The following is a 5,614-nucleotide window of genomic DNA, read 5'->3' as shown; positions in this document are numbered from 1 at the left end:
AAAAGAAAGAAAGAAAAAAAATCTCAAAGTTTTACCGTTTTTTGGTCATAATCAAGTAAAGATGCCTTTGAATTTTAGGACTTTTGTGAACAATGGTGTGGACAATGTGTTTTTGTAATTGACCTGAGAGATAGTAGTATTGTATACTATCAATGTTTAACGGTACTGGACTGGGTTCGGGGTTCGGGGTAGGGACGGAGTCAAGCGGCTTTTCCAGCCAGCTCCATTAAATACTGTACATGTACAAAGTGTTTTTAACGATGGACATCCTATATACTATTTGCTATCTTCGTTCGACAAGCAATGTTCATGTGGATGGTTGGTTGGTGCAGTTTATTTGTCAAACTGTGAATTCATTTCACCATATAGATGTAACATGTAATGGAAAGTGTATGTTGTAGGAAACTGTCATACACTGAATTCATGCTGTTTGAATGCTGAGTCATATTGTTTTATATTTATATTTTTATACTTATTTTCTTAATAAAATTATGCAAAAAGAAAGGTTGCATGTTAAGTCTGTCTGATGTTTTTATGACTACTGAGAGTTTAAATGAAGAAAAAGTGGCATGATCACATGCAAGAAAATTAGTGGAACATTTGGAATTTTCTTTTAAGTCTTCTGTATGAATCTGCTTTAAAAATGTGTCACATGTAAGTGACAGGAATGAGAAAGCACAAATGCCAAATCTACTATAGGTTTGCGCTTAGAACAACAGGTGCAAACGTGATTTTTTTGCAAACATACGCAGAAGCGCATTTATTTACACAACGGTCCGAGCATCACAGCTGACAGATACACCAAACACAGCAGCAATGCTGAAAACAATGTTGTTACTATGCCAGGCTATGAGTTGGCGCTAAAACCACACACACACATGCACATAGAGAACAACAAACATTAACAATGGCGAGTAAATGCACATTCATATGGACAGACAACCAAGTTGGATTGCTGTACTGGGTAATTTTCAACTATAAAACCACCAAGTTCAGGAAAATATGGAGTGGGAGTCATGGCAGTCTGTTGTTATTCTGCATCGACTTAGCATGTGCAGAAGAACTACGTGTCATGGCAGTGGCATGCATTGAAAAAGTTGTGTTTTCCCCGTTTACATAAGGAAACGGAATTGAAGCGTTTTAAAAACTTTTCACCTTGGGAATCAAGTTGCCTTTTCAGTGGCTGTTAGCATCGTTTTCAAGAAAACAGATTCCCAAAAAGCAACGAAAGTTATGTATTCACTTGGCAAAGACATGAATGTGGAATAATGAGCGGATCACATTCCAGACCACGCAAAATTGAAGGTGTTGCTAATAAATAAATAAATGAATGGTTGGAAACAACCATTTGCATATTTTTTTTATGATTGTTTCTTTTTTTGGAAAATGGCTGTCAATCAGCTCCGCCTTCAAAAGAAATGCTGCTGTTATAACTCAGAGAAGTATTTCTTCAGCTGGCTCCCCACGACTTCTATTTGTGGATTTCACTTTAAAATATTTTCTGTGTTGTACTTTTCTCAAGTCTTACAATCTTTCTTAATTTTCTGTTGGATTTTTGTTCAGACAGTTCAGACTGTGAGCAATCGTCTCCTATATTGTGATTTCCTTTTTTTTTGGTGAACTTGGGATTTATTCACCGGTAATTCAGACAACTGCCTCCATCAACTTTTCAAACTCAATATCTCCACCATAAGAAACACTTCACACAGAAACAATATGCTGGAAGAGGGTATAGTTTTTAAGCAGCTTCTAATTCACACAAAACTATTTTGATTAATTCCAGTTTGTGCCTAATCTGATTCATGGTGTTAGGCCTTGATTGATCACCTATGAAATGAATGCAAACTAAAAGTCACATCTATTTGCATGTGTTTGCAATTATTTTTTGTTGAACATATCCAGTCAAACATGCATCTTGTTGAAGGAAAAAGTGGCTTTTTAACTCAATTTGTCCATTTTTTTAATTACAAATTAAGGCATGCTGGGAAAACACAATAACCAAGCGTGAACGCTGAACCAATAATGAAATTTTATGCTTCACAACAGAATGACTTCTCAGCAGAAAATGTCATTTCGCAACTTTAAAACGTCCAAACTCCAGTAGGTTAATTTTCCATTCATCTGCAAATTTTCTCTGAAATCCACAGTTTGTTTACTGAGGAGCGGGCGGGTGTGGAGACGCCCCATGTCAACGACAGACTCACATCGCTTAAATTTCAATCTCAACACCAACCAGCTGTAGTGCTGTTCAATACGATTCGTACAGTCATGAGAAACTCTGCATAAACCTCCATTCTTGCTCAAGTCAGGTTTATTGTGTCCTTATTTCGCTTTCTAGAGAGCAAAATAGCTTCAAACACTCTCCTCTCAGTTGTACAGTGCACAAGAGACTGTGAAATACACGATTCCACACTAAAGTTTCTTTCATAAGCAGAGAAAAGCCACTGAAGCAGATAATGGTACCACAGCTTTGACTCCATCAGAAGGATCATTCGAAGAGGAGTGTGATTGTCGCGGCGCGAAAGGAGGCAGTGGAAATGACAATATTTAAAACTCTCTCCAAATGACACGTTTAAGTACTGCTGTGAAAGTAATCGGCCTGACTCTTTGTTTCAACTTTGTTACAAGTAATCCATCACGGTTAAAAAGAAAGTGGCACTTGATTTGCAAAGTCAGGTCTGAACTCTGCGAACTGCAATTTAGGTAGTTAAGTGGTGATTAGGTACATCTGTACGAGCTAATGCGGCCAATATAAAAGAAAAGCGATAAATCCCGTCCGCGCAAAGTTTGCAATGTCAGGACATCACAGAGCCTTTCACTGCAGTTTTACTTTCACCTCATCCTCAAAACAACGATGCCTAATCATGCTCAGTTTGCAGTTTGCGGATGCTTTGGATGTAATTCAATAACACCACGAGTGCCATCAAGCTCAAATGAGAACATTTAAATGAAGGTTTGGAGTGTATTACACTCAAGAATGTTTGAAACGGTAATTCTTATGTATTCAGTTCAGATATCTCTCTACTATATATTGGTATTGAGTGACGGTGATCTGGGATGCATTTTGGATTCGGTTACAGGTCATGATCAACAGACATAATAATATAGAATACAAGTGCTTTCAAAAGTAGTAAATCATACTGTGTGTTAAATAAAAATCAATAAGCATAAATCATTCTCAGTATCTTACACAATCTCGGCGACAAGCCCAATATTCCATATTCATGAAGTTGGATGTGTTAGATGCATAGTAAGTGTTATTTCATATATCAGAAGTGGTTCCAAATCAGCTTCCACAGTGTGTTTGTGTGTGTCAAATATCACATTTGGGCTGGTTTTGAGCAGATCAGACCCACAGTGTAAACAGATGGTCTTATTCAGTGATATCAACACCAATGTGAATGGTTTAAGGGTTTGCAACAGCATCAATGTTTCCTATGTGTTTCTTATTTAAAATGAGCTTGAACATGGGTGAAAATGGAGGCTGGAGATTGAAACAAATAATGGAAGAAATAAAGACTTTCATTCTCTTGATTTGGAGCAAACCAACAGCGTCTCTTTTGTCACACATACTGATATCGACCGCCGGGCCTCCATCAGCCTGCAGACTCACGCTGATCCCACAGCGCAAGGCTTGCTGAAAACAGGAAAGATTGCTGTTTTCCCTTATTGATCATCGTTCAGTTCACTAATAATGACAAAAGTGATTCATCACATCTGCGTTTCTGCACGTTACTGTCTCATAAATGAAACCCAGCAGATCGATAAGTCCCATAAAGGATGCTGTGGTGATCACAAGCTGTTAGAATAAAGAGCCGAGCACCGGCCAGGGTCAGGACTGATCTTAAACTGTTGTCCTTCTTTGTTAAATAGGAAGAGACTGAATAATCAATAAGTGACAGGGGGGTAGTCCATGAGGAGTTTGCATGTTTTATTCTGTCTGTGTTTATTTACACAGAATACAATTATGTACTGCTACGTGTTGTGACTCTACATTGAAATGAAACTGTGGATGTACGATTGGAATTTTGTCTTCAATAATTCTCATTGTATGGTTGAATTATGAAAGCACAACTCTGTTCGTTATTATAATTTAACATTTGATGGGTTTTCACATGCATATTTCTCAACTGATATCACGCTTGAGCTTTTGCAATCATGTTTAATCTGTATTTTTAATCTTCTTTATATATTTTAAATTTAATTTCAAAAGGGGAAATGTAGTGATGAATAAAATGACAAAAACTTACCATGCACTTTTTTTTCCAACCATTCTAAAAAAAAAAAAAAACAGAAGAAAATAAATATGCTGGAAAAACACATTCATCCTGCTGTTTCCCCTCAACACTGGGGCGGATGGACGGATGAATAGATGATGGATGGATAAATGAGATGATATTTCAGTACATCCTGAAAAAAATCAATATTGTTGAATGAAACATGAAACGACGGACTGTAAGCTCAACCGCAGCTGCAGTGTGAGAAAACCACAAATTCCTTTTGAATATTAACTTCTAGAACATACATCAGAGATTTCATCATGTAATGTAAATGTATGTCAGAATCCTGGAGATTATTCAGTAACTGTGAAACACTGCTGTGAAATGATGTTACATGTCAGGGAAAAAAAAAAAAAAAAAAAGACTTTCCCTTTCTGGTTTTCTGTCCAGCGGGAGATATCAAAAGAAATGTTCTTGACTTGACCTGCAGTGCAGAGATTCAAGCGCCCAGTACGAAGTGATTATACTTCCCATCGTTTCATTAATAGCATATCGCCGCTGTCTTTCATGTCTTGCCACTAATTTGACCACAGTCACCTGCGTGGATCCCCCGACACAGACGAGAGGTCATCTGCTCTCCTCTGTGTTTCTGTTTGCTTTCCAGGCTGGAAGAAAATGAATGCTTCCCATCCTGCCAACTGCTGGCATATCGCTGCTTGATTTGCGCTTAAGTGGAACATATCCTGTTTGATGTGAGGAGGACATTAACATGTCACATGGAATAATACATGTGGGCATCTGCAGTTTTAATAAAACTGTGTTAGACAAGCTGGAGCTAGGATTTTCACTTTTATATTGCTTGTTTGGAGTTCTGACTGATATAGAATTGGTGCATTTGAGAAATGCCAGCCTTCAAATAAGTGAAATGATCAACATCCTGATGGATGGATGAACGGCGCACCATCCAAGCTGCAGCCAGGTTTCTGGATTGTTTGTTGTCGGTTTCCGTTGATTTCTCACTGAAGTATTTTAGTCACACGGCATCTTTAAATAGTCAAATCAACAACATCCCTCAGACGGTTTCCCTGCCGCTCAGAGACCACGCGCCTGACCTCCAGCGCCGACTCAGCGAGTCCTTTTCCCCAGATTGTTTGTGCACAGCTGCTCTGAGATCATCAGAGACAGCCTGCAGACACGAGGTTGATGCCGCAACTTCAAGACATCAATTTTTAGGATGTTTTCGTGCCCCCTGCACTGTTCTTAAGAACAGGCCTCGTGTCACAATTCATAATGCATGATGTTTTTTATGGGTCTATTGTGGCTGCAAAAGGACTAAAAGATGCAAAGTACTGCAATCAATAATGCAGGTGAAATATTGGTATGCAGACAAGATG

The sequence above is a fragment of the Salarias fasciatus genome, chromosome 9, assembly GCF_902148845.1.
Source record: "Salarias fasciatus chromosome 9, fSalaFa1.1, whole genome shotgun sequence".
In the NCBI taxonomy this organism is placed as follows: domain Eukaryota; kingdom Metazoa; phylum Chordata; class Actinopteri; order Blenniiformes; family Blenniidae; genus Salarias; species Salarias fasciatus.
The sequence above is the reverse complement of the archived record's forward strand: the minus strand, read 5'-3'. Positions refer to the sequence as shown.